Source organism: Zingiber officinale, chromosome 11B, assembly GCF_018446385.1.
Source record: "Zingiber officinale cultivar Zhangliang chromosome 11B, Zo_v1.1, whole genome shotgun sequence".
NCBI classification, from domain to species: domain Eukaryota; kingdom Viridiplantae; phylum Streptophyta; class Magnoliopsida; order Zingiberales; family Zingiberaceae; genus Zingiber; species Zingiber officinale.
The window spans coordinates 14,259,175-14,271,433 of record NC_056007.1 but is presented as its reverse complement, the minus strand read 5'-3'; the positions used below and the strand labels follow the sequence as shown (position 1 = coordinate 14,271,433).

General features: G+C 44.6%; 1 long non-coding RNA gene across 1 annotated transcript; it reads left to right on the top strand.

The window, feature by feature from the left end:
- Window positions 1–7,044: 7,044 nt before the first annotated feature.
- Window positions 7,045–7,919, top strand: LOC122035346. The gene is made up of 3 exons (XR_006126950.1): window positions 7,045–7,340; window positions 7,422–7,493; window positions 7,574–7,919. It is a non-coding gene; the product is annotated as an uncharacterized LOC122035346 (long non-coding RNA).
- The last annotated feature ends 4,340 nt before the right edge of the window (window positions 7,920–12,259 follow it).

Here is a 12,259-nt window from a genome sequence, read left to right as displayed (position 1 = left end):
TTTTATCGGAGGCGGGTACTTTTGACTTATTGTCTTTGATATGCTTAGTAATTAAATTAACAAGATGCATTAATTGTGTTTCTTACTTGTTTCGGTTAATCACTGCCCAATACATGCTACCTGTTGATTGATTGTTTGTTTACATCTTGTATGGATATGTACCTGATTCCACATGCTCATGGGTAGTGATATAATCATATTTTTCCATGTCAGGACCTAGGTTTGATACCTTATTGATCAGTATATCTTGATATGATTTATTCGCTTTGGTGCACATTATGATATGTCCAGAGGTTGGATTAGTATATTACCATGCTTAGTGACATGCACCATTTGCATGATCGCATGCTGTGCGATAGATTGCTCCATTATTGTCGAGCACCGCCGTTTCATCAATCGGTGCCGCTCGTTGTGCGCGCCTTACGGGTAGCGAGATACTGGTAAAGACGCTGGCCGGTTTGACTCTTCCGGTGCTCCGTTGATCCGCTCAGGTAGTGTGACGCAGCAAAGACGTTAGAGATTCCTCCTCGTCATAAGCGTCTGGGAGTTGAGAGCATTCAAGGCCCCCATTTATGATTTGGGGTAGAGTACGTATGTACTCCGACAAGATCCGTCCACTCGATCACTCATCGTGAGTAGTGTTCGAGTGCACGGTTGTCACTGACCCTACCCACTCGGTCCCACCTGTTGTTGTGAGTCGGGCGTCGGGGGTGACCATGACATCGCATCATACGCACGATGCATTTATTTTGTGTTTGTGTTTGTTGCACTTATACGCTGCATATTGCGATACCTTGATTGACATGCATACAGGTCTTCTATACCTTCGGACTATTTGTCCTTTTACCGGTTCGGTTAAACATGATTCTCTCCTGCCTTCTTCGCCAGTTACCTTTATCTTTATCGGAGACCGTACGCATGATTAGTGCTAGGTGTTATTTTTTACTTGCATATCAACTGTACTGCTGAGTGTTGGACTCACCCGCCTCCATTGTTGATATTTTCAGGTTGATCTGTCAGGAGAGAGTTCCAGTTGCTGGTCCCTGCAGACCTCGAGGATGTGATTGGGTTTTCGTTTGGTTTCCTTTTTCGTTCTAGACTGTTTGCACTTGTTATGTTCTGGATTTATTTGCTTATGGATATGATATAGATTTTATTATATTGATGGATTTGGATTTGGTTTTTATTCTACTACACGCCTGCCTGGAGGGAAGAAGAGGTGAGTTCGTCGGTTTTGAGCTTTACGAGTGTAGTTGAGTAGGGTAGTTTTTGAGTCAGAGTATTATTACTGTGTGGTTGTGTCAGCCAGAGGCTGAACATATATATAAACTGCGTAGTGATTGATTTTTATTATTGTTATGATTCCAATACCGTGTCGAGTATTTAATGCTTGTAGAAAATTTTTGATTGTCGTCGTCAGACAGGAGATCTTGAAATTTTCTGACAGGACTCTTCCGGGGCGTGACAATTTAGTGGTATCGGAGCCACGGTTTACGATCTTTTGTTTCATATTTTGGATTTTGAATTTATCCGATACCAATTTATTTGGTATCGAGCGGAATTATGATACCGCTTTTGGGTGTTCGAGATTTATCGGATACCGTTGTTGGTATTCGGATATTTGGGTTAGCCAGTTTGCATGAGTCAAACTGGCATTATCGGTTTCGATATGGTTATGTTTGATTCGCTTTGATTTATTCGATTTCCCATGATATATCGTTCGAATTTTGAGGTCAAATTGGGATCGGACAAATGGAACATCTCCGCATGCAAATAGGTATGTTGTTATTTTATGTTTGTTATATTGGTATTGATATCTGTAATTTAATTTAACAGATATGAGGCGATCTACTCAGATTCTGCGAGACGCGTGGTCCGATCGCGCGAGGACCACGGATCTCCGGATATGCGGAGATGCCCATAGTGAGTCCGTCGGACTACGGATGCTGACGCATGAGCATCGGGCCTCAATTCGATAGCCTCTGTGAGATACCTACTGGCCACACCGACCGGTATCCACGCCTACCGCTTACAGCACCATCGGGTACCATTGTGCACCACATCCGCTCCAACAATGACTGGCGTATTCAAGGCCACCACCACTGGATCTACATGTATCCTATACCAAGGGCACCAAGATTCGCTCAAGAGCAAGAATCTGATGGTACACCGTATCCGTACCATTACCTCCGTATCTCAACCGCCACCACATTTGTTCCTCGGCAAGACCACCGACGGCTTATGCTCCAGGATATACAGACAGCACCGGGAGTTCCTCCTCCGGTTTATCGCGGTACCACCGTAGTATCGACTCGATGTTTCCACCGTTCTCGCACAGTCCCGACATACCATCGGCATTGTCATTGCCGCACGAGCTAGGATTCCAGACCGCCGAGTCGATGAAGACTCGTTTCACTCTTTTCCGCGGGGATCTCGATCCGAGTATGGCTCTGTCATGGATAGAGACTATGGAGCGACTTTCTTCTATACGGCTTGCTCGGTGGGAGAAAGCAGTGGCCGCCTATCATTTACTGGATGAAGCTAATGCCGTGGGTTACTCATTGCTCTATTATGAGCGTCAACGTCATGGACCCAGTTCGAGAGGCTTTTGAGAGCCGTTTCTTTCCACTATCCTATCGATGGCTCGTAAGCGGGAGTTTATGAGTCCGAGGCGAGAATAATCGCTCGTGACCGAGTATAAATCTGAATTCCTCGGTTGGCTCGGTTTTGTCGAGTTAGTCATGGAGACGAACTCGCACGATGCGCTTTATCAGGATTGGATGGTTATCTGCGTATACTTGCTGGATTAGGGATTACATCTTACTCGATGCATTGAATCGAGCTTTGATGATAGAGTTAGCTCGGCAAAGATATCCGGACAGAAAAGAAAGCATACGGTCGACATCGAGGCGAGTCCAGAACAGACTGACGGCATGGACAACATCGGTAGTCGCACGATCAGTCGAGTTCTTCCGGGTTTCTCGTAGGCCTCGAGTCGGGGCAGTCTTCCTCGGGACTTTTCCTCTCCTCGGCGGGATCGAAAATACCCACCAGATATCTGAGTTTCGATGTGGTTCCGGAGACCACATCACTGCACTGGAGCATTGCTTTTATTGCAAGCGCACGGGCACCAGAGCCGAGATTGTCGGTGAAGGCTCAGCGGCTTCCGGAGGGTTCGAGCAGAGGGGCGGTCTAGTCGGTCGGTGTCTCGGCGAGGAGGCGGAGATTCACACCCTCACAGCGTCGAGCAGCCCTCCGCAGCATTTGGCATGCTTGGCAGAGTACTCGATGTAGCACCCGTAGTTTTGTTCGAGATCTTATTATCCGACGCAGCGTGTCACTCCCCCACCAACTCGCATGTCGATCACCATCCTCTCGGTCTTATCGCACATAGTCCAGCGCCTTCGATGGCGAGCTACCGGCCGGCATTACCACCTCCTCCGCCAGACCGGGCGAGTTCATGCGATTACCGGGGAGGATGCGCATGAGCCGACGGATCCGCTGTATGATTTCCATTTATGCATTCTCCGCTGACATTTTGATTGATACTGGTAGTTCGCACTCTTTTATATCCCGTACCTTTATGCGGGAGATTGGTAGATTACCCACTTGCAGACCCCAGCGATTGACCGTCTCACTACCGTCCGGTGATACTTTAGAAGTCACCCAAGAGATCAGAGGTTGCCCGTTAGACTTTGGCAACATGATACTTACGGTAGATCTTTTAGTATTGGAGATGGTCGAGTTTGATGTCATACTTGGCATGGATTGGCTGTCAATATATCATGCTACCGTTGATTGCCAGACGAGGGTGGTCACCTTTCAGCCTCCGAACCAACCCTCGTGGAGTTTCACTGGCATCAGAGATGACGGTATCTCGATTATCTCGGTGATTCAGGCGCAGAAACTGCTGTCTCACGGCTGTCATGGTTTTCTGTTGTCGTTGATCAGTACTGAGGACAGTAGTAGTTCGCAGCTCTCCGACGTTCCTGTTGTCCGGGAGTACCCAGATGTATTTCCAGAGGAGCTGCCAGGTTTGCCTCCCAGAAGGCCAGACATCGAAGCTCCGTATCGTATCGCACCAAAAGAGTTGAATGAGCTGAAGGTTCAACTCCAGGAGCTTTTAGACAGAGGATTCATTCGCCCTAGTGTTTCACCATGGGGTTCTCCAGTTCTATTTGTCAAGAAGAAAGACGGCACCATGAGGTTATGTATTGACTACAGGCAGCTGAATTCAGTGACCGTCAGAAATAAATATCCATTACCACGGATTGAGGATTTGTTTGATCGGAGGTACTTCGATGTATTCTAAGATTGATGCGATCCGGATATCATCGGTGAGTCGAGATTACGATATCCGAAGATGCCGACTTTTACGGATCGGTCATTATGAGTTTTGGTAATGCCATTTGGGCTTACCAATGCTCCGTGTTTATGGATTTGATGAACCGCATCTTTCCGGAGTATCCTGGATCTGTTATCGCTTTCATTGATGACATATTGTCACTCTCCGAGGAGGAGCATGCATCTTCGCACGATCTTGGAGATTCTTCGACGACATCACCTGTACGCGAAGTTCAGCATATCCCGATCGGTTTTCCGGGACACGTGGTTTCTAGCAGAGGTATTTCTGATCCTCGAAGATCGAGGTCGCCACCGGTTGGGAGCGGTACCAAGTCGATTCAGAGATCGCAGGATTGGCGGATATTACCGACGCGTTTTGTCGAGGGCTTCTCGCGTATTGCTATGCCACCGACACGTCTTACTCGGAAAGGCGTGAAGTTCATATGGTCCGAGGATTGCGAGACCGGCTTTCAGGAAGCGGAGATTAGTGTCGACTCGGTTTTGGTCTACCTTCGGAGAGGATGGGTTTGTACTTTACACCGACGCGTCTCTTGAGCGTTGTTCTGATGCAGCACGACAGAGTAGTCTCTTATGCTTCTCGTCGGTGAAGGGCATGAGAAGAACTACCCGTGACTTGGAGTTACCGCCATCATCTTTGCTCAAGCTTTCGTCATCATTTATACTGGTATCACATTTGAGATTATCATCGATCATAAGAGTCTCAAATATATTTTCACTCGGAAGGAGCTTAATCTTGACGGAGGAGATGGATGGAGTTCTGAAGGACTACGATTGTACCATTAGCTACCACCGGGAAAGCTAATGTGGTTGCAGATGCACTGCAGGAAGTCGAGAGGACTTTGGCTTGCCGGACTTGATCACGGACTTGATTGAGCTTTCTCGAGTTAGATCTTGAGGGAGGTGAGCAGGTATTCTTGTTACCATGGTTGCTCACCGGATCGTCGATCGAGGATCCAGAGGCAGGCGGTGATCGGCATTTGCGCTTATTAGCGAAGATAGCTTAAGGTAATCGAGTTTACACGAGATGAGGAGGGTATTATATTCTTCCGAGGCGATTATGCGTACCTCGCCTCATCCGGTCTTACAGAGCTATTCAGAGGCACACCGTTCTCGATTTGCGATCCATCGGTAGGGACCCGCATGTATCGAGACTTGAGGCGTTCCTACTGGTGGAGCGGCATGAAGAAAGACATCGCGGATTTTGTAGCTAGATGTCTTGTCTGTCAGCAGGTGAAGGCTGAACACCGAGACCCTTCAGTGGATTCCTATTCACGAGTGGAAGTGGGATCACATTACCATGGACTTTGTGGTAGGGTTGCCGAGGACGAGGCCATGACGCGATTTGGGTAATCGTTGATCGATTAACCAACCGCCCATTCTTAGCGATTCGAGGAGATCCCCAGATCGATTGGCGGATCTGTATTGTCGGAGATCATGACTACGTGGTGTTCCATTGAGTATCATTTCGGATAGAGATCCATGGTTCACGCCTCGTTTGGCGAGTCTGCAGCGGGCCTTGGGCACACTGCTCCTTTCGATCTGACTTTCCATCCGCATGACGGATGGGCGACTATTCGGACTCTTGAGGATCTGCCGAGGTCGTATGTTATGGATTTTGGAGGCGATTGGGAGGACCATTGGTAGAGTTTGCCTACAACAACAGCTTTCATTCGGCTATCCAGATGGCACCGTTTGAGGCGTTGTATGGTAGACCTTGTCGGACACCCGTCCTCTGGGATGAGGTTGGAGAGGCCCAGCTGTTGGGACCTCATAGAGTTCAGCAGGATGAAGAGTTGGTCCGTACTATCAGACGGAGGATGTCAGAGGCGCAGGATCGCTAGAAGAGTTATGCTGATCGGAGACGCAGACCACTAGAGTTTTATGTTGGTGACCATGTGTTTCTGCGAGTTTCACCCACGAAAGGGGTGAAGAGATTTGGCCTCAGAGGTAAGCTAGCTCCGCGGTATATTGGTCCTTTCGAGAACTTGGAGAGGATCGGAGCAGTAGCTTACCGATTGGCACTACCACCGTCCCTGTCAGGCGTCCATGATGTATTTCACGTATCTATGCTGAGGAGATACGTACCTGACCCGACACATGTGCTGGCAGATATTCCAGTTCCAGTTCAGCCTGACATTACGTATGAGGAGGTTCCGGTACGGATTCTCGACCGGAAAGAGCGTCAGTTGCGGAACAAGACTATCCGGCTGGTTAAAGTCGGATGGCAGCATCATTCGGACGAGGAGGCTATTGGGAGCTCGAGGATACTATCCGAGCTCGATATCCCCATCTTTTCACTTGAGGTATGTGATTTATTTACCGTTCAGCATTTATACTCTATTATCTGTTACTAGTACTTGCTGATGGTAGATACTGAAATTTGGGGACCAAATTTTTTATTAGTGGGGGAGAATGTAAAATACCGGAAATAGGCGAATATTAATAAGGGAATTTTTCAGAATTTTTGGACATTTTTCGGGAATTTTTCGGAGCTCTTATGGATGAGTTCACGGGGATAAAAACGGGGCCTCGAGAAATCCTGTTTGGGCTACCCATTTAAGAGAGGAAAAGATTTATTTATTTATCTCTTTTTCCTTTTCTTATTTATTTTCTTATTTTCTTTTTATTTCTTCTCATTCTCGCCGTGCTCTCTTTTCTCCCCGACGCCGAGCCCTAACCGCCGGCCGGCGGTTCCTCCTCCCCGAGTGCACAAAACCCCTCGGCCACTTCTATTTCTTCCTCCCAAGCCGCACACCCGAAGCCTTCTCCTCTTCTCCTCTTCTCTGCCGCCGACCTTCCTCCGCGCTACTGCCGAACCCCGATCTCCTCTGTGCCCTAGCATCTCCGCCGACGCCAGCCACTCGAGTAGCGCTGGCCACCCCCGATTCCGGCAACCGAGTACACTGTTGGGGTTCTTCCGTGCTGTAGCACTACCTCCGACCATATCTTTTCTCTGGTTTCTGGCGATCAAGAAGGTAAAGGTTAATTAGTTGAAGTTTGGGATCTAGTTGTTTACTATGGTTGTATTCCTGATCTTCTTCCGTTTTGTTAAGTAGGGTTTCAGTGAGTGAGGAGGTTTGCCAGCATCTACTTCTTCCGGCAGCAATCCACTTTGACTGTGGGTTGAGGTAAGTGTTATCCCTAGTTGCTGAAATAGGGGATGGGTAATGGATTTCTAATTTTTGGGCATTTAACCATGATTGGACAGCGGTATCACAGTGTATACCTCCGACCTTGATCAACTGAGGAATCCCTATTTCTTGGTGAGTTTTTGTGTTCATTTTGATGGTTGAATAATTAGGGATATTGACTTCAATGTAGGAGCCATTGCTGTGAGTGAGTTGATCATTTTGTCGATGATTGACAGATAGGTTAATAACCAATGTTAACCTAGGTATATGTGTTGAATTAAGGAATGGATATGGGTATTAAATAGTTTTGGAGATTTTTATTTAGCTATATAGCTAAATACATTGTCTGTTTGATATCACAGGATTGTGACTCGAGACGGTGTCTCGACGAGGGATCTGTTTCGGATACGATCTTTTCTATTTTATCGGAGGCGGGTACTTTTGACTTATTGTCTTTGATATGCTTAGTAATTAAATTAACAAGATGCATTAATTGTGTTTCTTACTTGTTTCGGTTAATCACTGCCCAATACATGCTACCTGTTGATTGATTGTTTGTTTACATCTTGTATGGATATGTACCTGATTCCACATGCTCATGGGTAGTGATATAATCATATTTTTCCATGTCGGGACCTAGGTTTGATACCTTATTGATCAGTATATCTTGATATGATTTATTCGCTTTGGTGCACATTATATGTCCAGAGGTTGGATTAGTATATTACCATGCTTAGTGACGCACCATTTGCATGATCGCATCTTTGCGCGATAGATTGCTCCATTATTATCGAACATTGCTAGTTTCATGTGCTCGTTGTGGCCTTCGTGGGTAGCGAGATCGTGGTAGACGTCGGTTGACTCTTCGGTGCCGTTGATCCGTCGGGGGTAGTGTGTGTGACGCGGCAAAGACGTTAGATTCCTCCTCATAGCGTCGGAGTTGAGGCATCAGGCTCCCCATTTATGATTTGGGGTAGAAGTACGTATGTACTCGACAGATCCGTCCACTCGATCACTCATCGGGAGTAGTGTTCTTTGAGTCTGCGGTTGTTACCCACTCGGTCCCAGTTGTTGTGAGTGGTGGCGTCGGGGTGACATCGCATCATCGTGATGCATTTATTGTTTGTGTTTGTGTTTGTTGCACTTATATGCCGCACATTGCTTGGATACCTTGATTGACATGCATACGGCATTGTTATTTGTATACCTTTGGATTACAGGTTAGTACAGATTCTCTCCTGTCTTCTTCGATTTGTAGTTACCTTTATCTTTATCAGGAGTGATTAGTGCTAGGTGTTATTTCTTTACTTTGCATATCAACTGTACCTGTTGAGTGTTGGACTCACCCCGCCTCCATTGTTGATATTTTCAGGTTGATGCTGTCAGGAGAGAGTTCCAGTTGCTGGTCCCTGCAGACCTCGAGGATGTGATTGGGTTTTCGTTTGGTTTCCTTTTCTGTTCTAGACTGTTTGCACTTGTTATGTTCTGGATTTATTTGCTTTTGGATATGATATAGATTTTATTATATTGATGGATTTGGATTTGGTTTTTATTCTACTACATGCCTGCCTGGAGGGCAGAAGAGGTGAGTTCGTCGGTTTTGAGCTTTACGAGTGTAGTTGAGTAGGGTGGTTTTTGAGTCAGAGTATTATTACTGTGTGGTTGTGTCAGCCAGAGGCTGAACATATATATAAACTGCGTGGTGATTGATTTTTATTATTGTTATGATTCCAGCCGCCTGTGGCTGAGTATTTAGTGCTTGTAGAAAATTTTTGATTGTCCGTCGTACAGGGGAGATGCTGCCGAAATTTTCTCGGACAGGGACTCTTCTGGGGGCGTGACATCACTAGTAGATGCCTTCTATATCTCTAAGGACTTAGAATCTATTACCTTATAAGAATTATTTTCAACGTTTGAAGTGTATGAATCGAGATGTGCATACACGAAGGAGCCGAAGCACAACATCGCCCTCAAGGTAACAAGAGACGAACATGAGTCAGAATCTTCTCTCGACGACGAGGAAATGGTGATAATGGTAAGACGTTTTAAAAAATTATTTAAATCAAGAAAAACAAACCATCCATAGTGTAGAAAGAAAAGGTTGATTAGATGCTACCACTACAACAAAGAAGGGCACATCAAAGACAACTGCCCCAAGCTAAGGAACAAGGACAAGGACAAAGGAAAGAAGCCTATCCAAACGAAGAAATACAAGACTCTAAAGGTGACGTGGGATGATACGTCGTCCGAATCAGAAGTAGAGGCTTTCTCTGGACTTGCATTAATGGCAAGTCATCAAGAAGATGAACACAAAGCAAGCTCGTCCAAAATAAGTATCGAGAGCATCGATGAAGGGGGAGCTACATCGGAAGAAAGCACCAGTTCAGGGGGAGCTACGGATAACGAAGTCGACAAGGTAGGTCAGATACGATCTCTCCCACCTAACAAATTATTTAAGTTTGTAAAAGTATTAACCAAAAATTGTTGTAAACTTGAAAAAGAAATTAAAAATTAATTCTAGTGAAATCTTGCCCTTTAGAAGAGTTTGACAAAATAAAATTGGAAAACAATATATTGCAAAAGGAAATAAGTAATTTGAAAAATCATGCATGATCATATAATCTAACTTTTAGGAAATTCAATAACCTAAATTGGTATTTTAGATATCACAAAGGACAAGCTAGAAACATTTTAAAAAATATGTCCCTAACAAATTCCTAGTTAATCCAGTTGGCTAGAACCTATATTGGGTTTCAAAGTCTTGTCTAACTTGATCTTTAATTTAGACTTAGCGCTTTCAACGAGAAAATTAAATATTTAATTTCCTTATGAGGCTTTGTCTAGAAAGTGGTTGTTGCTCCAATAATCAAGAAAGCCTAGTGTCTCGCCACAGCTTGGAAGTCAAATATTGAAATAAAATATTTAATTGACTAACTGATAAAACATTAAACCTTGTGTCTCCAATAACCAAGAAAGTTTTTTAAACATTTTTTTACTTGGAAATTTCTCAATTTTTTTTTAAAAGTAGTCTAACTTAGAATCGTTTTTAAGACTTAGAAAATTTTTCTGCTTGAAAATTTTTTCCCTTAGAAATTTTTGCAAATTTTTCAGTAATATCAAAATAATTTTCAAACTTATTTTCAAAGTTTTAAAAAATTGATAAATTTTTCAAAATTATTTTACCCTTAGATTTTTTCTTGATACCCCATTTTTTATGTAATCAAAGGGGGAGAAGGAAAAGATTAAGTCTAGAGGAAGGTAGATTTCAAATTAAATATTTTTTTTTATTTTTACACTTTAATTACAAAATTATTGTTTTAACTTTATGTCTCTTTATCCTAGCTTAACTTGGGTTGCTCACATCAAAAAAAGGGGAGATTGTTAGAACCCCAAGGTTATTTTGCTGTGATCAAACAAGTTAAGTTAGGTCCTGTGGTGTTTTAACCTTGTGTCTAAGTGTGCAGGAGCTTAGGAGCACAGGAAGTCGAGTAAAAGACGCAGCTAGCGAGAAGGATGGCACGGGAGAGAGCCAACGGGCTCGGTGTGTCTGAGGGACAAGGTGCTGCAGAAGAGTACTCGGGCGGACGAGAAGGAGGTGCGTGACATTTCCGAGGGACGAGAAGCTGGAGTGGAAGGTTGCTCGAGAAGGCCGGAAATTGGGTTTGGGTGAGCCCTATTCCGAATGGCCGGAATCACCCAAGCGAGCGGAGTCGGAGCAGAAGACTCAGACCGAGGTGAGCAGAACCGAAGCAGAGGGCCCAGATCGAAAAAGTCAACACTGTTGATTTTAGGGGTCTGGGCGCCCAGAACCCTTCCGAGCGCCTGAAACCTCGATTTTATCAGGATCAACGTGTACGTTGACTGATGCATCGAGAATAGAATTCTATCCCACTCTAGGCACCTGAAATGCTTACAAGCACCCCGGCCAAGGCTATAAATACAACCTTGGTCTAGAACCTAGATAACAACAAATATTGCATACAACACTTGTACACGCTTTAGTTTCCATTTAGCTTCATCTTTCTGTGCTTTCACTGCTGTAAGAGGCTTCTCCACATGAAGAAGATACTTAGTGCGATTCATTTCCTTATATTAATAACATCCCCGGTTGTAACCAAGTAAAAGCTATGAGCCTCATCTTTTAGTTTATTTCTTTAATTATTTATGCAAGTGTTCTTTTTAGTCCGAGAAGGGTATTTTCATTTATTTGTGCAGGGCTAATCAACCATCCTTCTACCCGGCCAACGGTCCCAACATTATAGAGCAGAGGGATGAATTTCAGCTGTGGGAGAAATCAAATCGCATGTACCTGAGTATCATGAAGCTTTCGATACCGACACCAATAAAGGACTCAATAGCAGAGGGAGGAGATGCTTGGAGTTTCCTGAACCAATTAGCAGACCGATTTATCTCAAATGAAAAAGTCGACACTACCACACTTCTTATGAAAGTTGGTAACCATGCGGTACAATGGTAAAGGAAATATAAGGAAGTACATTATGAAGATGTCCAATATAGCGACAAGTCTGAAAGCACTAAAACTCGATATGTCTGAGGGTATGTTAGTGTATTTCGTCTTGATGTCTCTGTCTGCACGGTTCACTCCTTTTAAGATATCATATAATACTCAAAAGGAAAAGTAGACATTGAATGAGCTCATTGCTCAATGCGTGCATGAGAAAGGGAGACTAAAGATTGAGACATCTGAGAGTGCTCACTTAGCATCTGGTTCTCAAAGTGCGAGCAAGAAACGAAAGAAGATC